Source organism: Stegodyphus dumicola, chromosome 4 (genome assembly GCF_044657685.1).
Source record: "Stegodyphus dumicola isolate Sdum_Otavi_A_Nest chromosome 4, ASM4465768v1".
Classification (NCBI taxonomy): domain Eukaryota; kingdom Metazoa; phylum Arthropoda; class Arachnida; order Araneae; family Eresidae; genus Stegodyphus; species Stegodyphus dumicola.
In genome coordinates, this window is record NC_140771.1 from 102,982,028 (window position 1) to 103,009,944 (window position 27,917).

The 27,917-nt window shown below is 30.9% G+C and overlaps 1 long non-coding RNA gene across 1 annotated transcript; it reads left to right on the top strand.

The window, feature by feature from the left end:
* Positions 1 to 1,046: 1,046 nt before the first annotated feature.
* LOC146997628 (uncharacterized) lies at positions 1,047 to 26,205 on the top strand. Its single transcript, XR_015040731.1, has 3 exons — positions 1,047 to 1,280; positions 18,945 to 18,998; positions 26,033 to 26,205. It is a non-coding gene; the product is annotated as an uncharacterized LOC146997628 (long non-coding RNA).
* Positions 26,206 to 27,917: the final 1,712 nt, after the last annotated feature.

A 27,917-nucleotide genomic window follows, 5' to 3' on the forward strand; every position in this document is an offset into this window, starting at 1 on the left:
TTGCTTTCCAATAGGAACAATTTTTGCTTAAATAGTTTTATAACTTATTTGTCAACAGGATTTCAATTTATGTTTACAATTCAATATTAAGGTTATTCTATATTTAGATAACATTTATAATCATTATAAATTAGATACATTTAATCATTAGATTTCTTCACAGTACTATCACAGTTGTTTATAAGTGAATAAATTCTTCATTTCAAATACATTTATAAATAATTTAATGAATATTTAAGTATTTTGTCAAAGGCAGATACATGCTTTTTGCAAGCACATGCATAAATACCCATACATATTTCCTATTTATCATTTCCGGCATGTGCAAATCTTTAATTTCTGTGCATTCACTATATTTTTCGTGTAAAGTAATTTACACTAATTTAGCATACACCCGAAAGTTTTACATAAAAAATATATATGAATATAATTTGAATGAAAATTATAAGTATTATTTTTAATACCCACTCAAAGGTCAGTTTTTCTTCAAAATTCCCCCACGATGGCATCTCTCTCTTTAGGCAGATAGCCCTTGCATGCGTTACTCTATTTAATAAAAACTTAATCTGACCTATGTGCCTAATTACAAATATTTTAACATACATAATTTTATATTTACATTTAGCCATCAAGTTTCAAACTTTTCAAATCTTCTAGAAAATAAATTTTGGCAGATCTCTCTTAGCAGTTTTCTTAAAATCTATATTTTTGTAGTGCAACAGCTTAGAATTTTATAAAACAAATTCATAATCAAAATCGCTGTTGTTAGTTATCGAAAAATAACCAAGATGTGATTTTTGCGTAAATGTCAGTAAACTATACAAATTGCTATTATCCATCACACTATGAATGTTTCTTTCATGCGAGAGTGTCCCTTTTTCGATTTCTATGGAACTGTCGTGTGTCGAAATACTATCAGAATTTTGTCAAGCGAGCTTCTGAATGTAAACAAAAAACACCCCGTCTGGTGACCCAAACTTCAAAGCAGTGCTTCACTTCTAGCGCGGAATGGCCCCTCTTCCCTTTCCTACCTCCATGAACTCCTCCCATTTTTTCCCCCTTTTTTCTCGTGAAGATAACCTGTCAACAACGAATTCCGTTCTTTGGTGTAGTATCTTGCGTTCAAAATTTGATCGAATGAGGAGTAAATTGAGCTCATCAATTTATTTATTTATTTATTTATTTTTTCGGTTGGATATCTTTGGAAATCAGTTTGTTGTTTAATCTGGTCATTGCTTAGAAGCCTATGCTAATTTAAAGCTGAAATGCTGCGGTTTTTGGTGAGTCTGTTTTTTCTGATTTTATATTTTAATTTTTGACAGCATACTTATGTGTGTATGTCCGTTTTCAGTGTTTCGTTATATGTGACATATTTTACATTTTCGTATATAGTGACCTACTAGTTAAACGAAATTTCTATAATTGGTAGTTACCAGGAAAATTTTTAAGAATAGTATTTGAAATTTAATAGATTAATTACGTTTTTTTTTTGGTAACTGTCAGTAGAGTGAGATTTTGTCTCAGCATTTAAATGAGACATTATTAAATTCTCTGAAAACAAGGAGAAAAGGAATTGTTTTTAACTTACGAAAAAAGGGACTGTTAATTTGGATAAAATGTTAAGATATAAAATAGATATGAAATGAGTTATTCCATAAAGTTTATGGGAGATACGCTTACTGACATGAAATATTAAAATAAGGGAAATTCAAGTTTAACATTAATTTCGTAGAAAAATTGTTTTTTATTTGTTTGTTTATTTAATTGTTTTTTGTTATTATTATTTTTTAGAGACGTCCTTAATTTTTGGCTCATTTTGGAATTAATTAAATTCAACTATAAAACCATTAAAATTAGGCTAACAATAACCTTTTATTTGGTGTGTGTTTTGACCAACAGAAGGTAGTTGCTTTGTCTAATTTTTTTTTTTAAATTAGAGTATTTCTCTTCTGTCTATAAAACCAATGTGTGTCTTTTATACTATTATTTTGTTACTTTCTTATTATAGTGGCCTCCATGTTTTTAAAATTTTTATGTTATACAAAAGAGTAATTAGATTTGCTTATAGCAGCAGATTATTATAATAATGAAAAATGATAGTGTGCTATAAATCATGGAATATTTTTAAAAACAGATAAGTCAATAGGTAAATGTATAGTTTAGGGTACCCCTTGGTGAAACTTGGCGATTTTTGGTGGTACATGGATACCGATTTTGTACAATTCTTTGACTTGTTATTTTGGCTTGCAAAGCAGCGATTTTTAACCCAAAAATCACCGCTACACAAAGCCAAAATAACAAGACAAACAATTGCACAAACTCGATATCCATGTACACATCGACTTATTTTAACTTAAAAAAAAATCCCCGAATTGCACAAAAATGGCATTGTGCACTCCTTTGACTTTATCCATGTACACGTCGACCTATTTTCACTTAAAAAAAAAAAAAAAATCCCTGAATTGCACAAAAATGGCATTGCGTACTCTTTTAACTTTATCCATGTACACGTCGACCTATTTTGACTTAAAAAAAAATCCCAGAATTGCACAAACTTGCATTGTGCACTCCCTTTACTTTATCCATGTACACATCGATATATTTTCCCTTAAAAAGTCGAAGGAGCACCAAATTCTACACTATAGGCAAACAAAAAAATACATAATCTCAATAAAATACATTTTAAACCAAACAATAAAATAACATAAAAAAAGGAAAGACATGTTAACCAAAAACAAATATTCACTTACCATGATTTTCGAGTTTGCTTCTTACACCCAGAGCCACGTAAAAATCAAAATATCAATCATGCTCAAATGACTTTTTCAAACCAGGTACTCTATCGAACGCTTCACATAGTGACCATCTGAACCTTTCTTCCTACAAACCCATTCAAATCCATCTAAACAGTTTTTACGTTCGACTAGACGCATATCCTTCCTACTTACAGAACACTTATAATAGCTACTAAGTAAACCTTCATTTACACACCTGTCAAATAAAGCTCTTTTCCCCTTTCGCTCCAAATCGTACAGAAACTTCAAATTAATCTTACTACATTTGGTCATTCTACTGTCTAAAGAATCAAACCAACGCACACCAGAAAAACGCTTACAAAACATCCCATGATTCAAAATTTCCAAGAATCATGCACCCGATTACATCACAATAGGGTTTCCATAACATTCAACTACTCAGACTACCATAAATGAAACAACGACTTGGCGATAAATCAAACAACAACTTTGCCATAATACATGGAGTACCTTAAAGTCTACTCTACCCAAGTCAATATTATAAATTAAGCAACAAGACGTAACTCTTATTTAACTCATAAAATTTATTATAATTTAGGTAGGCACTTAATCTAAGTTTTAACAAGTTATTAAGGAAATATTCAGATGAATATATTTAATACACTACCTGCATTGAAAATGCAACATGAAGAAGGAAGGACCCAATATTATTCAAATTTCAGGGTAGACTCGCATCACTGAGTTATGGAAATCGTGAAATGCACAGCTCTCCAGTGCACATTGAAGAAGATATAAGGAAAGGAACCTGCAGAATGTTCAATTTTTGTGCTATTATTTTTTCTAGGGAAATCATCTTAGAAAATTTGTTCTTGGTTTAGAAGATGTGTGTAATAGCAGAGACATCGTCAACGAAGGCAGTTCCAGCAGACGGATGATTTTACGAGGGGCATGGTGATCGAACTGAGAAGGGCAGGTTGGTCCATATGGCAAATCTCAGTTGACACTCCTGGTGCACCGGCTATAGTGCACCGGCTATGGTGACGATGGATGGATTAAGGAAATTTGGCAAGTCTGAGGGGTGATTGGTGCAGCCAGAGTGACATCAGCACATGTGGATGGATGCATTCACAAACAAGCAGTGGCAAATCCTCAAGTCACTTCTACCTCCGTTCTACAGCATGTTCAAAACACCCTGTATGTTTCCATATGGACCAAAACCATTTGCCATTGATTGGTGGCTAGTGGCCTGCACTCATTTCGTCTGTTAAGAAGACTGCCATTGACCCCACATCATAGATGCAAACGTCTGCAGTGGTGTCAGGCTTGAGGTATGTGGACTTCGGAATGACATAGGATCGTGTTCTCAGATGAGTCACACTCCTGTTTCTCCAATGACAGTCGCCATGTACGAGTGTTACATCAATGTAGAGACGAGTCCAATCTGGCAGCAGTTGTGGAATGCTCCTAACACCGCATCATGGTTTGAGGTGCAAATGCATACGATTCCAGCTCACCTAGTTAGCTTGTGTTCAGGGTACTATGAAGGCCCAACGATACATGGATGATGTACTGCGGCTGTTGACACTTCCCTACCTTCAAGGAGTGCCTATTGCCCTTTATTAGAAGAATAATGCCTGACCACAGACTGCTGGCATCAGTCAAATTTCTCTGCAGTGGCGGCTCATAAGCACTGTGGAACTGCAGCACCCCCTATTTCCACTTATTATTATTTTTAATATTTAATATAGTGTGCCTTTTAGTATTTAATTCTTTCTTTATACTTTTACAATACATAATCCTTAAACTTAATGTCGGTAGCCATCTCTCACTTTGTGAAAAAGGTACAAAAGTCTTTGTTTGGAACTGTGCGCTTTACAGTTCCAGCGACGTGGGGTTTGGCTGTTCTGCACATGCGCACACAGAAAACAGCATGCAAGCTAGGTAGAGAGAAGAGCAATGTCGCTTTTACAGTGCCTAAATTCTGGGATGTTGTTGAAAACGTGATTTTTTTTTACTCCGCACAAGTGGTATTTCTCTACAAGGTGGAACTTCATCATATGTTTCATAAACAGAGTTCATGAAAATTTGCAACTTTTAAAAAATTGCATTACTGAAATTCAATCAACATCAAATGTAGATCAAACTATTGCAAAAGCAATAGGAATTTTAAAATATCTAAATGATGATAATTTGAAGTTTTGGTTAGAGATTTTTTATCAGATGCCTCGTTGAAATAATATACAATAAATGCAATCCAGAGAAATTAGTGTGTTTAAAGTTAATGAATATATAACAAATTTCAAAACTGCTATTTTAGATTTAAGAAACTCACAGAACTGTGTTTTTTCTCCTCAGCATTCTATTATGGTTTCTTTTGATGTGAAATCACCGTTTACTAATGCTCCAGTTGAAAATGCACTAGATTGTCTTGAAACTTGGGTTCAAGAATTCCATTTCACACATATTAAAACTGAAGAGTTAATTTCTCTTACTAAAATTAACTCTTCAGTTTCAGTATGTGTGAAATGGAATTCAAACACACTTTTTGTTTCCCAAAATGTATATTACTGTCAAATTGAGGGTAATCCTGTCGGTCCTGTACTTGCTGAGATTTACATGCACTATTTTGAAGTTAGATTATTTAAGAAATTTTCTTTTCGCTTTGAAGATCACACTTTTGCACTTTTTAATGGTTTAAAGAAGAAGGAAATCAGAAATATCTAGCATAGACAAGCTATCTGTAAGTGTGTTTTAGCTTCCTTCCATGGACCCATTGTTGAAAGTGCATTTAATTACATGGATCATCATATTATGACAGAATGTAGAACATTGCAATCGTAGATATTGTGAAAATTGTAATATTATTTATTCTCATTAAACAAAAATACATATGGAATTTTTGGATCCAAAGATTCCTGGTAGGGTTCTACTGCTAAAGATTTTAAGTATAATTTATTAAATATTTGGATAGCTTGCCTAAATTCTTCACATTCCGTGAACTGTTCCCTTTATGTTAGTGGATCCTCATTTCCTACCTCATCCCCATACCTTTTAATATGTATACTTGCACGCTTTACTATTACTGAAGGATACAGCTGCGAAACTTAAATTTCCTTCCCTTAAACAATCTTATCTCTTCTCTTCTCTACATATAATAAAAGAAAGAGTCTGTGTGTGTCTTTTGTTCTCGCTGCGCGTAAGCTAATAGACCCACGGCTACGAAATTTGGTACATAGGTGCATCTAGACAAGAGCCAGAGCACCTCCAAGCGAATTTTTCGAAACTCGAATTAATTTTTTTTTAATTTTATGTTTCGTGACAATATGGGCTATAGGAAAGCGAGATTTTACTCTACACACTCCATTTTCACATCGTCATGAAACGTAGGCACTTATCTATTTTACGAACTTAAAATAAATTTCATGTTTCAATAAATCGATTAAATACGAATTTATTTATCAAAGAGAGCTTAACACCTTTTCAACAGGATTTTTTCTTAAAAAGTTTATTTTTAAAAATGTACAGTTTATTTTTGTTTGATTTTTGGACACGTTAAACTTTCATCCTTGCGACTGCTTTTACAAAAAGAATTTTGGAAAAATGATAATATTTTGTATTTTTAAAGAATTTTTTAAATGAAGCTTCTGAGTACACTTCTCACATCTTTAAAAATGTGATTTTGGCAACAATTTTCCTGTCTTGTTGTTGATAGATTTTTGATGAAATCGCATCATTTTAAATAGTTTCATTCTTTTAGAAATATGGGTTTGGCAACAATTTTTCATTGTATTTCTTATGTCATTGTTTTTAAGAGATTGGCATATTTCATTGTCATTTATATATATATATATGTATAATACAGTTTTATTGATTTTTTTTTTTTTATAAAGTTGTTCTGCAGAGTAAAATTCTGCGTGGAATTTTATGTTTTTTGAGTTGCTTTCATGTTATTTTTTGCTTATTTCACTGTTTGTAAGATTTTGAAAAGTTTTGCATGATTTTGTTTCTTCAACGAAATTGGTTGGTTAATTTTTATTAGGATAATTAATATTTGTATTAAGGAATATAGCTTATTTTATTGTAATTTTTTTTTCTCTTGAAAATATAAGATAAAATATCATTAATTATACTTTGCTTTTCAGAATTTTTTGTATTCTTTTATGTTATTTATTGCTCATTTCATTATTTTTAAGATACTAAAATGTTTTGAATGATTTTTTTAGGAAACAAAGTTCTTAACCTCCTTTATACCATTTGAGTTCTTAAGATTTTGCAAAGGGAAGTTGGTTAATTTATTTATTAGGATAATTACTATTTGTATTAAGGGATATATTATGTCATTGTAATTTTGTTATATGTAATAACTTTTTTTTATGAAGTTGTTCTGCAGAGTAAAGTTCTACGCAGTTTTTAAATTTAACGTTTGGTGTTGCTTTCAGCCATTTTCCCGGTACATTTAAAAGCCAGACAAAGGCTGGCAGCGAAGCTGTTAGTTTTCAAATAAATTGTTTTTAAAATTTACCCGGTTAAATATTGAATTATTACGTATTTTTAACCTAAGTAACCTAAATCTGTATGTCACTGATTATCACAGGAATTTCAATGCAAACTGATTAAACAGCTATCACTAAAATTCTATTCTGACAAATATCTGGTGCAACTTTCATTCCTTCTGAGATATTGCTGAAACATTTCATATTATTTCCGATTTTCTGTATTTTTGTCATTAATTAAAAATCTTTAAAACTTTCAGCATTTTCCTATATTCTTCAACTGCATGCAAATAATAATTATTTTAAATAATTTCTTTTTGCCTTAATTATTACGTAGTTTTAAGAGTAATAAACAGAACATTTGGGTGTTATTTAAGGGTGATAATATTAATATTAAATTTGCATTTTACTTTTTTATATACATTCAAGATATTCAGAAAGGGGATTATAACTTGAAACTGTTTTCAGTGTATCATAAATTTATTGATTCAAATTAAAAATTCTTGTTTATCTGTCCAAGAAACACTAGTAAACTTTATCTGAAATAGGAAAGATGAGACATATTAATAACAAACAAAGCAATTAATTTGGAAGTCAAAGAACAAAAATCAGCGTTTATATTTTCAAATTTTCACAGGACCTTTCACAGGAACCATCATCCTCAGCTGCAAAAGCGCAAGTGAACGAGATAAGATATAATGAAAATTAGATTGTGAAAATTTGAAAATATAATGCTGATTTTTGTTGTTTGACTTCCTATTTAATGTTTGTTCGGCTTGTTATTGTATCTTAATTAAACAAAGCAATGTTGTTGTATCTTAATTAAACAAAGCAATGTTGTTGTATCTTAATTAAACAAAGCAATGTTGTTACTCATTAGCTTACAATATAATTTATTCAATATGGTATTTTTGTAAAGAAAGAGTGTTGATGTACATTTGGTAAAGTATAAATAAGCATTGCATTTAATAATTATTAAAGTTATTAATTATTTAATAATTAATCATAAGAATATGAATAATTAAATATTTTTTCAGAGATATATTTTCTGGCCATATTTTTTTTTTTTTTTTTTTTTTTTTTTTAGGGATGACAGCATACATTTTTGAAGCATTATGCTCTAAATAAATATCTTGTTTGAACATAGCATTTATTATTGACAAATCTCCAACCAAAGGAAATACCTTACTAGGGAGGATATTTAAACAAAATTTTTTTATTAGAATAAATATTTTCATTATTTTAATACTACTAATAATATACAAACATTAATTAAAGTTCACTATAGTTGAGTGAATAAGATTGCTGGATGTTGGTAGTTTGTCGTTGGCAACCGAACAGGTAAGCTGCTTGTGGTCTTTATGATTTTCCCGATGCGTAACGTGAATTCAAACCAATTTTATTTAGAAAATTACCCACGAAGGTGTTCTCTTAAAGCAGATAACCCATGACTTCTTAAAAACTGTAAAATATAATCTGTGGATATTTTTTGTTATACGATAACACGAACAAAATGATTTCCTATACAAAAACATATGATCAGCACTGTTATTGCCCGCCGTTTAATTAAATGCATCCATCTTATTCCTTACAATTAATTTTCCTTTTTCAAAGAAAGTTTGATTTCAGTAAAATGTACTATTTACAGCAGGGATGTCAAACTCATAGGTACACTTGGGCCAAACAAATAAGGTTTAACTTTGGGCGGGCTGCAAAAAAAAATCTATATTCATAGAAACGTAGATTTATTTCGAATAATACAATAATAAACATATATATATATTTATATAGAAAAGAACAAGAAAAATTTAATGTTTACATCTTGATACTTGACATCTCTTCTTTGCTATTATCTTTCCTATTTCGGGAGAAATTTTGTTTGCAGTGATAACTTTTAACGCTGACCCAAGGTGAGCATCATTAATACGGTTTCTAATAGGAGACTTATTACCTTTCATGGCTGTAAATAACTGCTCGCACCGATAAGTGCTACCAAACATGGAAATAATTTCATATGCGAATTTTCGAGTATTTTCAAACCTGGCTGGTAAATATTTGTAAAATTCAGGCATGCCCACTTCAATGAATTTTGCTTTCAAATTTGAGTTGGATTGAATCTCGATCACCTCCATTTGCATATGGCTGGGTACTGAGTCAATACTTATTGAGAAAATTGAAGAAAACCTAAAATTGTCTTCAAGGGAACTAAAATCATTAAACCTCGTTTCAAATTGAGTTGTTAAATTTGCAATTTTTTCTGCGTATTTTTGATATGAACAAATATCATCTAAACTTGATTTGTTCATGCTGCACGTCGGGAAGTGCGTCAAATCTTCATTTTTAAGTTGTTTTCCCAAAGAACTAGTTGACATTTGAATGCTTTAATTATGTCAAACATGTTCGTAATGATATGATCTTTTCCTTATGAACGATAAATTTAAATCGGTTAAGAGTTTGGTTATATCAACCAAGAAAGATAAATCTTGTATCCATATTGGATCGTAAAACAAACTTACATCTTGATTTTTCATTTTTAAAAACTGACATATTTCTTCTTTCAAATCCCAGAATTGTTTGAGAATCTTGGAGCAAGATAACCAATGTACCTCGGTATAGTAGGACAAACCCGAATATTCACTATCTAACTCACTTAAGAAAGCAGTGAATTGACGCTGATTTAAACCTCGAGATCTTATAAAATTTATAACTTTTTTTATATATGACAAAACATTCTCCATATTTATTACTTTTATTTCCATATTTTCGTGCATAGAACTTCTTGATGTATAATACAATGCATATGATGAATGTTTGAACCGTGAATTTCACTAAGTTTTTTTCTTAGTAATGCTACGAAGCCCTTGTTTTTCCCGGTCATTGATGGAGCGCCATCTGTAGCTACAGAATTTAATTTTGCCAAAGGTAGATTGTATTTCTGCAGAAGTCCAAAAACACAAGTAAATATATCTTCTCCTGTGGTAGTACCAGGCATCGGTATTAGTTCCAGTAATTCCTCAAAAATGTTAAAATTCTTGTCACAAGAACGAAGAAACACTGCTAATTGAGCTTTGCCACTAATGTCCGTGCTCTCGTCACAGGCAATGGAGGAAACTTTCGAAACTAGATGATTTTGCTTTGATCTGATCACTTAAATTCGCGGCTAAATTAGTAACTCTTTCCGCAACTGTATTTCGAGACAATGAAATTGATTGAAAAGCCTTCACATTTCCAGGACAAACAATTTCTCCAACTTTCATTAGGCATTCCTTGATGAAATCACCATCAGTAAAAGGCTTCGAATGTTTAGCTATCAACTCTGTCAAGACGTAGCTTGCATGTACCGCCTCTTCACTTTCTTGCAATACTTTACTAAACATGGACTGTTGCTTTTTCGCTCCTAACTTGAGCTCTTTCAACTTTTCTTCTCATTAATCCTTCGTAATTGTTATATTTCGATTTGTGTTCTTCGTAATGACGTTTAATATTATATAACTTTGGTACATTAATAGTATTATTACATATCAAGCAGATTCTTTTATCTTTTATTTCACAGCCAAAAATATTCCCATTTTACTTGGAATATTCTATGTTCGTCAGCGATTTTTCGTTTAATTTTACTACCACTTGGTTTTGATATAGACATACTGAATACAAAGGGCTGGAATAAACACAGTTAACTTTAAAAAGTTAACAAAAATTTATTCTTTCCACAAGAGATAAATCAAAATGCTGAAATATTTCTTCAAAAATATTCTAAGAATATCACAAAATGTCAAACGTTTAGCAAAAATCAATTCAAAACAGAGAAACTAATTCTGTCTCACAGAGAAATCGATACAAATCAATCACAACATTAAGTAAACAAACAGTTCGCTAGAACTACAGCTACTACTGAGATGAGTTGTTTGTTCTCGGCTTTTATAAGCTTTATAATTAATTTCTCGAATATACTGGAAACATCTATAAATATCTGGATTTTCGTGGATGGCAAGAGCAATTACGAGATATTTATTTATTAGATATTAAATGCACGCGCTGTTCTATTTTTAACCTTCCAACACAGCTGTCTTTTCAAAAATCGTCTGTGTTGCTAAGGCAACATGAAGCAAATCTAATTACAATTCTAAATAAAAAAAAACTAAATAAATAAATAACTATGAAATCCATAACAATATGAATTAAGTAATAATTAATAATAAAGCAAAGTGCATGCACATGCATTCACCAATATATCGTACAAAACTATGATTGGAAAACTGAGACCGTGAGTTCGGCCACATTTGGCTATCGGGGGATGCGTACAAGTTCTGAGTGCACGTGTCCCCCAAAAGTCGAAGGTGGCTGAACGCAAGCTACTCACACGCATTTGTAATTTAAGTAGTGTGTATGTCAGCTCGCTGTGAGTAATCTAACAACACTGAATATATTATCGTTAATTACTTAGCAGTAAACATTTCATTTTCTTCTTCGTCGACATGTTATTTTATTATTATATATTATTATTTGCCGATATATTGGCCGGGCCACAAAAATATTTGTTGTGGGCCGCGAGTTTGACATCCTTGATTTACAGTGTGTCAATTTATTTTGCTCGTTTTTTATGCAAATATTCAAATTCAGATAGATATTGTGTAAGTTCAGAAAGCCAACTAGTCTCCAAGCGGTAAGATAACAGAGCACCGGTAAATTCTAGCAGCTGCATGGGAGGTTTAGGGGTTTTTCATAGGTACAATTGATTGTGAATTAACAGTTTGTTTCCCACAAAAAAAATCTACCCTGAAGACTTCCTTTCCCTTAGACAAATAGGTCCCGTGTGCTTTATCGTAATCCAAAATCTTAAGCGCAAAAATCTTTTATCATATCCGATGATGACGATAAAATATTTTCTATCTGATGTGTCAAGTTAGCATAATTGTATATTTCTAACGAAAATTGTTTGGCTCATGTTACCAAACAATTTCCGTTATATATATATAATATAATGAAATATTATATATATATAACGAAATTTCGTTATATATAATATAATGAAAAAAAGATTCAAATCAGTTTTTACCTTAAACAGTATTTTCATTATTAATTATATCACAAATTTTATCAATAGTATTCTTAGTATTAATTGCATGCATGTATTCAGGAATATAATATACACAAAGCTGTGTCTAATGATTACGGCTAATTTTTATATAAAATTTTATAGTATAAAAATTTAGGTTCATAGGTAAGCCATATTTGAAAGAGTTCTTGTGTATTATAAGAAAAGAGAGAGAGAAATTTAAGAATCAAAAAATTTACCACGAAGTAATATAAAAATGCAATACAACACAAAAGAGTACAATACTATTTCATGTTTTGTGGATATACTTGAAGACACAAACATGCTTTCAGCTGTATTCGTTCATCAGAGAAAAACTTTTCATGTGAAGCTATTTTTTTCAAATCTTTCACTATACAAGTAATACAAAAGCAGTATAGGAATTTCTTTTCTTAATATCCAACCGAAGAGCTGAAGGGACGTACAATAATTAACATACAATGGGTGCCTTGAATTATTTTGCTTTACATGCAGTTTCCTTATACAGTCAAAAGTCGTTAATTCGGACACCCATAATCCGGAATGATCTATAATCCGGACCTCAAAGCTAAAAACTTTCTGCACAAGCGCCGCGTTGGCACATGCGCACAGGCGTTTTACGCGTGCGCATAAGACCTTGACTACTGCGCATATGCGTGTGCGCAAGTGCAGAATACGTTTCGCCTGCGCGTTTAATGTATAACGGACGGTGTAAGTTCTAATTATCTATTTCAGTTAATGTTAATGATTGCGTTGTTCCTCAATCTTCGTATTGGATCCCGCTTATTATTTTTTGCAGACTGTAAGAGCAATTTTATAAAAGTAAACTTGAACTTTCGATTATGTCAAATAGAATTTCCGATGCTGGAACTTCCAAAGGATCTACAAAACGAAAGTATGTTTCGATGTCCAACAAACAAAAAGTGGAATTGCTGCAAAAAATGGATAAAGACATGAAGAATGTGACAAAGAGGTTAGTGAAAACGAAAAAATTTCGATTGACAAGTTAGTCGGTATTCTCGGCACAGCAATTAACGGCACTTGAACAGCAGAACCTTGTAACTGAACAAGAAATTATGTCTGTTTATAGAATTAAAGAGAAAGTATTATCACATAAAACGAAGCAACTTAAACAACTTACATTGAAAGAAATGTTTAATAAAGTAAACAAATAAATATTAAGCTTTTTTTTTTTTGTAAATTTTGATACCCTTTAGATCATAATTGTTCTTTATTTCATAAATTACGGTTTCATATTTTTAATTTTAGAATTTCTGCATGCCATCTTACGAGATTTAAACTGATGATCTATAATCCGGAAAAATCGATAATCCGGAATCGCCGAAGTCCCGTTGAGTCCGGATTAACGACTTTTGACTGTATATGTAAAACAAAATAAACTTTCACCCATTCCAAGATTTCAAGAACTCGCAGAGAGAGAGAAATATCTATAACAAATTTTATTGCTGTCTGACTGATTGCTTCGGAAACAATAAGTCTTCCAACTCAAGTTTCTAGCTATTCAAATACGAACGCTTCTCAGCAAAGCCATTTGGACCACATCTGCTTTGTTAAAGAAAACCTTTTGGGGGTAAAATCATCCACTTCATCGGGTTTTTCAAACAAAGCAGTCAGTGGTCCTGTTACTACCTGCTGACCTAGAGAAATTTCTCAGAAACTTTTGTTTGAATAAAACAAGTTTTATATTTTTAAGAATTTCCATTCTGACAGCAAGATTTTGTTATTTTTCATATATAGATCAAAAGAAACTAATTTTTTTTTTAATAAAGAAGAAAAAAATTAATAAGCTTATTTAAATTTTTTACACATCACCGAGTAAGGAGACGAAATTTAATTTTCTTTATAAATATTTTTCTCAGACAATACTTTAGTGTTTTTCAAATTACGAGAATAGCGTGTTAGTGCATGCATTTTCAAATCAGATTTATTTAATTAATGTATATAGATATGCCGAACAAGCGCACTTTTACACACACACACTATATATTAGTACATACATAAAAATGAAATAAAATTTGAAAACAAGCAATTTAAAAACTACTGTATTGAAAAATTATTAAAAATTTGTTTTTACCTCTTTTTTTTCCCGTTATATACATTTACTTCAGTTTTGTTATATGCATTTACTTAAATTTATTTTCTTATATGCATTTACTTGATTTTATTTTGTTATATGCATCTGTTAGTCTTTTTGAAAAAATTTTAGATTATTTGAGTACGGCAAAGGAAACGAGATCTGTCAGCTGAAGGCAATAGATGTCCCCATGGATGACTTTCTAAGTAAAACGTACTCATGTTCATGTTACACATAGAGGAAATCACAAAAACTCAACCATGCAACCAGTTCGTTTGTTTGGGTTCGAATACGAGTCGAACTAGCGGTAATCAGAAATCTTAGCCAAGAGGCCATTGATTGGGTTTGACAGATTTGGAAACCTAATGAATAGTATTTAATAAATATATTATTATTACACGAATCAGATTTATATAAACCAAATAAAATTCTAATATCGAACACAACTAAATCTCGATATAACTTACACTGATAAACTGATGTGTAATAACACATAAATTCAAATACTAAACGGATAATGTTAAACGGATTCTACATAGATAATTTTTTGTAACATATTTCTCTGGGAATGTCTGGCCGCAAAATCCTGATTATATATACCCTTATTTTAAGGTTATCACATATCTGATGGTTTGACTTTTACCTCAAAACACAAAAAATCCACAAAATTCAATAAAATTAATAACTTTATTTCCCTGTTGAAAATTCTCTGGATCTTTTCAAATGTAAAAGCACACGCGCCAAACAGTTTGCTTTAAATAAATATATGCAGCAACGAGAAGAAGTGTTTTTGACAGCAAATCGTTTTAAAAATCGAAAATTTTTCTAAACGTAAGAAATTTGTCGCTTAAATTAATTTTTCTTTAAACAAAAAACAAAATAGAATCGTTTATTATTAAAAGAATTTTATTGATAATTCAGATTTTGAAAACAAGAACATTGTTGTTATAAAAAAACAAAGAAAAAATAAACAACATATTTCATTCAACGGGGGCCAACTTTGGCACATGGACTTTTCAACAGAAAAATATTTGAAGCATGTTATGGATAATGGTTTATTTGATTATGGCAAAGTACTCGATGGTTATTTGCGTAAGGTGAAAGATGCCTTCGTTTGAGAACTGCCTAACGGAAATTGGCTTGAATACATGTTACACATATGGAAAATTAAGAATATCGTACTGGCAGCCAGCCTGTTTGCCGATATTCGAACCCCGGACAGAACCACCAGTTGTTCCGTTAGATTCCGCTCAGTCGCTGGCGGGCTGTCCGATAACGGAAAAGCTCAAAATTTCATATTAGAGGAAAAGTGGTAGCATAGTATAATTCGAATTTATTGCCATTTCAGTAATGTGAAGCGATTTCAAGAATGTTTAATTATTTTATTTAGCTTATGACAAACTAAATAAAATAATTAAACATTCTTGAAATCGCTTCTCTTAATATACTGGTAGTTTGACCTGCATTCAAACCCCGTGAACAGGCTGATTGCATGGGCGTTTTTATGGTTTTAGCTTTTTGTAGTGCGAAATTGTTTCCCTTAGAAAATCTGTCACGAAAGCATACCTTCCCTTAGGCAGATCGCCTTCACTTGCTTAATAATCTAACAAGCCAAGCCAAACACAACCCGAGCGAGGACTCGTAGTCAAGGCACGTCATCATGAAAAGCTAACTGAAATTGGCTCATATTCACATTAAACATGGGCAGCAAAAATTTGAGAAAACTGGTATGCAGGCAATCATTTGTCATTATTTGAACCTGCTTCAAAATATTAGTATTCAACGATTTTACCACTACTTCACTGGCGGCCTTTTGTAGTATCTATTTTGTAGAATTAAGTTCGGAATTTAAAGAATAACTTTCATTCGTGCTATTGCTGTTAGCATTGACACTTGGACAGATGTTAATTTATTTTAAATTATTTTAATGTAATTAATTTAAATCTTTAGGTAATTGTTCTTCTGACTGTAATTTTTTGTGCCTAATATATCTAACCCTTCCGTAGACTAACTGTTTTAATTAATTTACACTCTGTTAATTTTAAGAGATTTTATATCGATAGATTTCTTTCCAAAAATGTTTCAAGGAGTACATATTTTTTTCTTTAGATTTTAAAACTATTTTGTATTTAAAATCTTAATAATAAAATAAAAAAAAATATTTCTAGAAATTCTTTCAGCATTAAATTTATTCGATTTAATTGAAGTTTTCGAGTAGAATATCTTCCTTTCGACATCCAAGAAATTTTTACATGTCAGTTCGCGTGTACAAGGAACACACAGCCACATATTCGAATACAAAAATCAGGTGTACTGAAAGCACATTTTTAACATTTCAAAATGTAAAAAGGAAAAATATACTATTAGAAACACCCGCACTTGAAATACGAGGGCAAACAAGATAGTTTGCAGCATTTTATATTTTATCCCGTTCTTGATGTTCTAGTCAACTTTTTATACATTGTATAATATATGGTTTATTAAAAAGTACGTCTTACGTTACAATTGTTACTTTTTCCTGTTTCTTCTAAATTTTGGTAATGTATTATAACAACGAGCGATTCTGTTTAACTTACATTTGTATAAATAACCACGAGGCAAACTGTTGTAAAACGATTTATCTTCATTCACAAGCTTGCAGTCGTTGGAAAGATAATGCACACCTGCTCTCTGACAATGGTTGTTCATTCTCAGGACCCTTCCGTAAAGTGTTCTTTTCAAACAGACTTCACACCCTATTAAGACCTTTGTGTCAACTGACAGCCGCGTGCAGAAAGGTAGGGGAAGGAAGACTAGATTGCGTCGTCTAAACACGTCTTAAGCAATCTTCGCGAAATTCGTGCTTCGTGTATACATGTCTTAAGCATTTTTCGTGCAATTTGAAATTCGTGTAAAGACATCTTAAGCATTTTTAAAGGAAACTCCAAAAACGTTTAAACACGTCTTAAGCAGTTAAAGGGTTAAGGAAAACTGGCTTGTGTTTATGTTATGTATGGATAAAACCATGAAAACTATTAAGAACCAGTCTGTTTGCAATTTTCGAATTTAGACCAAATTATGAGTGTTCAATGGTTTTATCCTCTTGTGTTCTAATGCATCCGTTTGATTTCTTTTATTACATTCTGGGTATGTATAACTTCTAAGGGAGTATGTGTCACTGACTCACTACAGTTGTTTTATTAACTGTGCGTCCATTTGTGTGTCTGAATGGATAAGATTACTGAATACTGGTTTTTCAAATATGGAGTTTAGTTCTCTTCAACAAACTGGTTATATGGGTTTTTATCATGCATAATATAAATATGAGCATTTTTACTATAGGAAGTCCGTGAAGGCATGCCTCTTAAAGCAGATAGCATTTGGTTGTTTTACTATAACAAATAACATAACTGGCAAGATATATTTTTGAAAACTTGCTTTTTAGGTAAATACTTAGGTATTTTATTAGCCTTGTGACAAATTATTATTTATGCCCTATTATAGAAGCTGTATGATTTATTGTAAATTTATTTGTAATTCGTATTTATATTGCATTCAGTTTAGTTTTTAATACGTTATTGAAATTGTGATATACAGTAAAATAGGGATTTAAGCAATTCGAGAGTTTAGATAGTTCCAGTTGTAGGCCATCAGCTTAAATCTAGCTAGATGACATGTTACCAGTTAGGGCTTCCATTATTGTTTATGTCAGATAGAAAAATGCTAACCTCCCACAACCATTCAATGAAATGGCAGAAAGTGTATTCAATCGCAGAAAGTGTGATCCTGAGGAGCATCAATACAACATCAATCAATGTGGAGTCATTGGTCTGACTGCCACTTTCCTAGCAGCAGGTGTTCGAATATTAATTCAGGAATGTCTGTTAGTTCAAAGAAAAATTGCATTTATGACACACCTACTTCTTTTTCCTTGAGACGAAGCAGAAATTTTAATCAATATTTTCCATTCCTAGCTTTTTTTTATATTACTATTATTATTATTATTTTTGGCTGGTGTTCGGGATTTCGGACTTCCATACTGAATACATACATGTACCTCATTAAAGTTATGTTACATTGTGATTCATGACTGTTGTATTTTAATGAAAAATCTAAATTACATTTAAACATAATGATTATTTTAAAAGTGAAATTACTTAGTTCTTAGAGAAATTAAATGAAATAAGCATTAAAATTATTCATACAATAATAAACAGAGAAAATTTATAATAAATAAAGTAATTTTATAAGCATACTGAAATTATTAATACATGAATAATTTCAATAAACTGAAATTAAAGGGAGAAAATTTCAGGTAATAAAAATTTTGACTTATCAAGAAAAGTTATTCATTTTGAACTCAGTGTTCAGTGTAATTTATTGAAGTTTGATGGCATGTTGTAGAGGTAGCAAACAAATTTTCCTTGAAGTGTAAGTTAAATATTTATTTAAATTAGATTTATAATGTAATATTATTAATCTTGGTTGTTATTTCTGTATATCTGTAAATCTCATTCTTTATAATTTCCTGTAAAATTTAATTACAGGCAACATTTGGAATTGGCATATATGCTGGTATATACATATGTCAGAATTATCAGGTAAATATTTCTCACTTTGCATTCAAATTTGAAACAATAGTATAAATTTTGTTAGATGTTTCTTTTCATATTTTAACTTTTTTAGAGCTCATTAATTGTTGAGTAAATAAAGGTTGTGAAATATTGGTTGTTTGCCCTGAGTTTGATTGTAAATTAAGTGTAAGAATGTGATTATTAATTTATTGTTACTAAATGGGCTGGTTGCAGGATTTATTTATATATTTATAGATTTCTTCCAAGTGTCTTAAAACTCTTTCATAAAAACATCTCAACAGGATATACTGCCCTTATATGTTCTGCAATGTTTAAAAATCCAATCCATCTTAATCATTCTTGAGTTTTATAGGTTAGAAAAAAGGTGACTGGCATTATTTCCCAGGTGGGTATAAAATGGACCAATATATAAAAAGAAAGTTAAAAGTAAATTGTAAGTTTTGGTGAGTATGGTTACTAATAAGGCCATTGATGGATGAGTTTATTTTTCTTTTCATCCCATATTACATGCCATTAAATAATTTCTGTCACATTTTAAGGCAATCAAACTTATTTTTGTTTGCATATAATATCTTTTGCAGATCTTTTCCACTTTAGGTACTGAAAAAAGATAGGCAAAGTTTTCTAAGCATAAGAAATATATTTCTTAGTTATTTTTTAGTAAACAAGGTTAGTTATTTAAGTAAACAAAGAAGAAATTAAAAAATTTATTTACACTATATGCTTTGAAAACAAGAGTGTGGTTGTTAGAGATAAGAACAACACATTTAACTGTGGCCAACAAGCAATGCTAACGTGTATAACTTTCTCTAGAAAATAATTTGGAAGATATCCTATATGGGGGGGGAACACTTTTTTTCCTTGCTTATGACAAAAAACAACCTTTTCCTTGATAGTTCTTTTATTAAATTTAGCACAACAAAGAACTAAATGTTATTTATGTCAAAATTCAGAACCAACTTCTAATTTTATTAATGGTTATGGTTCAAAAATGATTCATGACGCAAAGATCTGGATTCTCATTTTGAATGAAATAAGCAACTAAATCTCCAGAGAAATCAAACTTACTAACTCATACTGCCCTCTCAGCTATGAAAATGAGATTGGGGGATACACCACCATCTTTATAAGCGACAAACCATTTTGTTGGTCATTTTGCTGGCAAAGGATTAAAGAAAAACTATGAAACTATGCTAGCCAGTATGAAAACAGAAAAGGTAAATTGTTCATATTTTATGATGTGGAATTAAGTTGTAGCTATACCACTGCAATGAGCAGAATATGTAGCCCAAATCTTATCAGATATAAAGTTCTTTTTCTGGAGAGATATAGAGATTTCTTTGATTTTCTGAGAACAGTAGTTGTCTATCAAGAAAAATATTCATTCACTGTTTCTTGCCTTTCTTTTAACTGCGGATATAAATAAGAATATATTTTCCCCTAAGTATGACATTATTTAAAAGGATTAAGGCTGGGAAAAAAAAAGTGTTGAATTAAGTATATTTATACATCACATTTAGATACTTAAAGGGTTAAACTAAATACTGAGTTTTGACTTTGCTATCATATTCAGCATAAACATTTTTAGAAGTTACAGATTTACAAATTGCAAGTACTTTATTTGAATGTAAAATTGTTTCCACATGTGACTGAAATGAAAAAGTATTTTGAAATAAAATTAATTAAAAAAAATTGTAGAATTTTTATTTATATTTTACCATGCCTAGAGATCAGAGAAAAGTCAAAGTATTAAAATTTGATATTAAAAAAGCAAATCTAGCAATCCTATTCCTAATGTATCATGCAATACAAGCCTGCTTCTTTCAAAATGTCTATATAATTCTTCTTCAGTGGGGTCCAATGCTTTGCCATAATTAACATCTAGCATCAATTATCTAAACCATTAATTGGTAATAGTATAAAATGACAATGAAGAATTCAATATTGTAATAATTTTAGAAGGAAAATCATTTTTAAAAATATTTATTAAATCATATTCTGTTTATTATAGAATATTACAAATCTTTTTATTTCAATAACCATTGAAATTTTTGCTGACTTCTTTATTATATCTTATGTTTGAAACTTCACTGCAATTATAATCACTAAATATGATGTCAATTTATATTGAATAATATCAGCGTGGATGACCGTAAGTAGAGTTATGGAATATTAAAATCTGTTAGATTAATGCAGTTTATTTATTTTATTTTTTTATTTGTGTTTGTGTGTTTAGTAGACTATATTATAAAGTGTGTGAGCAAAATTTACTTTCTGATTATTTGCACCTCCCACTGAAAAGTTGCTAACTCATTGACGACTAATTTTTTGCCAAGCTAATGCTTGAAAGGCAACAGCCATTTTCAAAATAGTGACACCCTAAGAATTCCGTACAAGAACAGCTAATCAATAAAATTAAAAAAAGGGAGAAACTGGTAATAAAACACTTAACATTTTCAAGTAATCATTTCTTTCTTGTGCTGTTGTTGTCTCAGTTGTGTACACAGTTACAGTCAAAAGTCGTTAATTCGGACCTCAAAGCTACAAACTTTCTGTGCATGCATCGCGTTCACGCATGCGCATAGGCGTTTACGAGTGCGCGTAAGCCCTTTACGGCTGCGAATATGTGTGTGCGCATGAGCGTTTAATGTGTAACGGACTGTATAAACTAAGCTAAAATTATCTAATTCAGTTAATGTTGCAGTTTGCATTGTTCCTTAATCTTCGAATTGGATCCGGCTTATTACTTTTTGCAGACTGTTAGAGCAATTTCATAAAAGTAAGCTTGAACTTTCGATTATGTCAAATAGAATTTCCGATATATATTTACTAATATGTAAAGTATCTACAAAGCAAAGTATGTTTCGAAATCCGAAATCTGTTTATCAATTTCACGCTGCGGTACGCAATCAATTGGAAGTTGATCTGTCAGCACTATCCTTATCTTCAGGGCAGATGTTTTTATTTTATTTGGCTTATAATTCCTTACTAAACGTAGTATTTCATCTCGATGTACTCCGTCTTTGATATGATTAAAATCAAGTTCCTCGTTATTATAATCCGCTTCCGATAGTGAAGAAAGTGACCCAGAGGTTATTGAAAACGAAAAAATTTCAATTGGCAAATTAGTCGGTATTCTTAACACAGCAATTATAGGACTTGAATAGCGGAACTTTGTAACTGAACAAGAAATTATGTCTGTTTATAGAATTAAAGAGAATGTATTATCACATAAAAAACAAAGCAACTTAAACAACTTACATTGAAAGAAATGTTTAATAAAATAAACAAATAAATATTAAGCTTTTTTTTTTTTTTGTAAATTTTGATACCCTTTAGATCATAATTGTTCTTTATTTCATAAATTATGGTTTCATATTTTTAATTTTTTAATTTCTGCATGCTATCTTACCAGATTTAAACTGATGATCTATAATCCGGAAAAATCGATAATCCGGAATCGCCGAAGTCCCGACGAGTCCGGATTAACGACTTTTGACTGTATATGTTTTCACTTTAAGCTCTTTAGCTAAAACACACATGCTACATACATAACTGTTTTTTTTTATATATATATGTTTTGTTTTGTTTTGCTGCTGTTCTTATATATGCAGCAATCTGTTTTTGCTACAAAAAATCAATGTCTCGTGTCTAGTATAATTGTCAGGATCTTCTTCATTCGTATTTGCAGTATAACTCTTTTCCTCTTCTGTTCTTGTGACTTTTTGTGTTCTTTTGAATTGATATTTGCACGACTCAATCGAACCATTCCTCGATGTTTTTCTGATTAACATTTTCGAGGGATTTTATATTTGCAATTTTTTGGCATATACAGCTTTAGATAACTAATTATAGAGTATTTCATCATACAATTTTGGCATTGTACAACAACCAAAGCAGACATATGCTATATGCATACCTGTCGCTATAGAAATACTTTTTGGCTACTTCATGGTTGCCATGTAAGAAATTTGGTGACATACTTTCCCTCTATTCCTCGACGTTCTAGTCACGCATAACACATCCAACTTCAGTTTCACTGTTTACTGTAAACCTTCATTGGTTTGCCTTCCACCACACTTCAAATCATATCATCCGACTAAACAGCAGTTAGCTTTATTTTATTCCTTTGTTTTCCGTGCACTTCAAGTTTGTTCCTCCAGATTGGCTCTTGATCATAAACTAAATTCAGGGGCTTTTCAGTCAACATTATTAACCAAGCAGTTAAACAATTCTCATCTTAGTGCATCAGAAGGTACACTCTTGTTTTAGGAATAAGAATTTTGTTGTCATTCCTTTCTTTCCATCGATTAGCTATAAATTGTATCTATTTTACAGAAATTTAACTTTTGGGTTGTTTATTTCACCTATCACTAAAATTCCCTGTTTCAAAATTAAGAACTCCATTCCAGATATGGATTTCAGGCATATTTACAGGATTGCTTGCCAATGAGGTTTAATTTAGATTGGTCAAGTAAAAGAGCCTTAAAATTTCACATTAAAGAACATGAAGTATATGTTAGGAAAAACAAAACACAAAAGTCCTCTGTTGCCCAGCCCTGTTCCGAAAATCACTCCATTTTTTCTGCAGCCAAAATTATTAAAAAAACATCTTCCAGTGGAGAATTAGATTTTCTAGAGGCATTTCACATTCAAAAAATTCTTTCTGTTCTAGTTGATTATCCTAATTCCAGTCCATCTTTAGCTTTAACCTTTAGGGAAATTAGATTTTAGTTTTCTTCTTTCATCAATAGATAGCGCCAGTATTTAACTTCTGTTCAACCATTCTTATCTTGTTCATTTGCACTTAGGCAGCTGAGGAAGTAGATTCTGTAATTAAACCATCGAAACTAGTCCTCCAAAATTTACAAATATTATGCTGGTTCTTGTTTGTTTGATATCCCAAATATTTTGACCTAAATACTTTCCTTTTTGAATATTTTTTCATGATTTTTTGCTTAGAGTATAAATAATCAGAATACAGTCAAAAGTCTTTAATCCAGACTCGTCGGGACTCAGCGATTCCGGATTATCGATTTTTCCGGATTATAGATCATCAGTTTAAATCTGGTGAGATGGCATGCAGAAATTATAAAATTAAAAATATGAAACCATAATTTATGAAATAAAGAGCAATTATGATCTAAAGGGTATCAAAATTTACAAAAAAAAAAGCTTAACATTTATTTGTTTATTTTTATTAAACATTTCTTTCAACGCATGCATGCGTAAAGCATTCATTACGCATAGTCGAAATTGGAAAATTGCAACCAGAAAACTATTTGATTTGTATTCATGATATTTATAATGACGAGGAATTTGATTTAAATCATATCAAAGACGGAGTACATTGAGATGAAATACTACATTTAGTAAGGAATTATAAGCCGAATAAAATAAAAAATCTGCTCTGAAAATAAGTATAGTGCTGACAGATCAACTTCCACTTCATTGCACGCCACGACGTCCCCCATCCCGCGCAGAGCAGCATGGAATTGATAAAAAGATTTTGGAATGGTTAGAGAAACAAAGGAGCCTTTATCCATTTTTTTGCAGCAATTCCACTTTTTGTTTGATGGACATCGAAACATGCTTTCTGATGCTAAAGCAAAGTTTAAAGTTTATAAAATTAAACATTTAGCAGTAGTAGCAATAAAAGCTCCGTGAGATAATATGTTGTGCAGACATTGAAGACAATAAAGAGGTTTCAAACTTAACCAATTTATTAACAATATAAGAAAGAATAAAAACACACACACACAAAAAATAAATAAATAAATAAATAAATAAATAAATAAATAAATAAAATAAAATAAATTTAAACAATATCAGAGTCTTAGAAAAAATATATTATAACCATCATTCATCAAATAATATTTTTACCTGGTCTACAAAATACTGGCATTCAATACAAACAAAATGTCCTAAACAGTAATTATGTGGTCTCAAATGAAATTGGCTACACATTCAATAAGTCCATGATCAATCGTCAAGAAAGCACCTGAAATTTAAATTAAGTTCTTAAAAGCACTTAAATCCGGCCTAACTCCACTTACATTAGTTGAACACGAGGAATCGCCGCTAACTTATTTTAAATGCCACCTTCATGAAGAACATGGATGCCGCCCACGGCAGTCACTCACATTGTAGCCTCTAGAACCAAGGAACTTATTCTGGAAAGCTCATCTTGTATACAGGAACCAAGGAACTTATTCAGGAACAGTCATCTTGTGGACAGGAACCAAGGAACTTATTCACCGGACTGCACGCATCCTTCCAAAGGGGCTGGAAACCGCATACCCAAGTGCCAGGAAAGCAGGAACTAGAAGAGCTGAGCCAGAGCGACGCAAGATACTTATACCAGAAGTAGGTATGACGTCATCTCACGGCAACCAATCAGCTATCGTTGTGATTCGACTTTCCAGATAACGTTACATCACATTTCGTTTTTGCATCTTAATTAGGTTGAAACAGTCCGTTCTCAATGCAAACAGTGGCAGTAAGAAAAACAAGTAACTACAATATTACATTAAAATAAGAACTAAGCCTAATAAACATTTCAAGGAGGAGAGATGATGCAGTAAAAGGTTTACAATAAGTCATATTTTCCAACACTCCCTTTGTAGATCCTTTTGCAGCTCCAGCATCGGAAATTCTATTCGACATAATCGAAAGTTTCAACTTACTTTTATAAAATTGCTTTAACAGTCTGCAAAATATAATAAGCCAGATCCAATTCGAAGATTAAAGAACAACACAATCTGCAACATTAACTGAAATAGATAATTAGATAATTTTAGCTTAGCTTATAGCGTCCGTTATACATTAAATGCGCATGCATAAACGTATTATGCGCATGCTAACACGCATATGCACATGCATAAAGGTATTACATACATATGCATGCGCAGAAAGTTTGTAGCTTTGAGGTCTGGATTATGGGTGTCCGGATTAACGACTTTTGACTGTAATACAAAATCTTCATTCCTCAAGTTATTTTTAGCCCTCCCCCAAATCTAATATTTTACTGTTCTTTGTAGGTGCCTCGAGTAGATGAACCTGGAGAACTATGGAGGAAAATTAGAGAATTTGCAGAGCAGTATAAAAAACCACCTGAAAATTAAAAAAACCTTTAGCATATATAAATTGTGAATATTAATTGTTAATATGTAATATTTCTATTTTTTGCTAGTAAAGAATTTTGCATTCCTTATTTATTTTCATTTGCTTTTATTTATTTATTTTTTTTTTTTCATTTTAAAAAAAATACAATTTTAACATTTAAAAAATTTCATATTATAAATGTTTTTAGTATATATGAATTCATATGAATTTTAAAATCAAATTTTGTCTTCAAAAATAATATTCTGTTCAGTTTATAAGTTATCTTAAAGTTTTTTAAGGAATTTAAACCCAAGTGTTTAACCAAGTTTATAAGTTATCTTAAAGTTTTTTAAGGAATTTAAAACTGATTTTATGACATATCCGTTATTGACAATTATTGCTTGAAAGTGTGACTTATCTGATATAAAAGATGAGCTTAGAAATGTGGTATGTGACTTCAATGTAACCCAGAAATGTAAATTATAATTTTTAGTAATTTAGTATATGTAATGTCTGCTGGTATATACTACATTTATCATGTTTACTAAAATATGGCTTTTTTGTTTAGTATTGAGTTTCATAAAGCAAGGACACTTGTATAACAATTTTACAACTGCTGGCATATATTTATCTTTCTATGGCTAAAATTATAAAGAACTAATATTGCTTCAGTATGAGTGATAATTTTAAATTGGTACTTTTCAATGTCAGATATTACTCATGCAGTTTAAATTGATTACAGAAAAACAGTAGAACAAGTGCATGAAAAAGAGTGAAAAATTAATTGACCTTAGAAATTATCTTGAAGATACATTCACCTTATTTAAAAGAATGTCTTTAGTAGGTACATTTTCATTCCAGAAAAATTAATGTAAAGGATACAAATAACATTTGTGGAGAGGATGCCGAATGAAATGGACATTCTGTTAGAACAACTTTTGTGGTAGATATTAAAATTGATTTATGATTACCTGTTAAGACTGCAAGTATTTGTTCCAGAAGCTTTTTTATTATTGTAAGCTGCTTTTAGACTAAAATTTAATCATAACTAGTCAGTCTTACTTATGTATGCTTGGAGAGCATCTTAAGACACAAAGTGAATTTAAAATCATACACTTTATTTACAGCGTTTGTTATATAAATGTTAATAAAATTATGTTAGACGCATTGATTTTTCTTCGACTCAGTTTAAGTACTAAATTTTATATTGTTAATATTTAAATTCTTACCTATTTCCTAAGAATTTTAATTATTACTGTGAATTAATTTTTTTAAAATTTACTTTCTACATTAAAAATGTTAAAAGAAAATTATAATTAGTTTTGTAAATTATTTCCGATATTGCTAAATTTACATTTTTATGATGCCTTCTTCTGGTCCATTGTTACTTTTCTGAAGATAAAGGCAAAAAATCATAAGAATGAAAATTATCAGTAGGGATATGTAAATTTGGTAATAAAAAATGGAAATCTTTAACTTAAAAGTGTTATATTTCACATTCTTTTAATGCGTCAACTACTACTTGAGAGAAAGTAGAATTAACATTGTCTAAAAAAAATTGTATTTGTGTAAAACATGGCTTCTGCCTTTCCAAATCAATAGTTTTCAATAAAATTGCAAATAGATATCTTCCTTTAAGTCAGACATTTCATTTAGAGTATAGCTGGAGGGCCTCACATACAAACTAATCACTCTGGGTTTCCCAGATTACATCACAATCATCATTAGCTCCTATCTAACAGATAGACACTTTGTCGTTCATGTCAACTTACTATCTCTCCCCCCATGCCTATAAGGGCCGGGGTCCCACAGGGCAGTCTT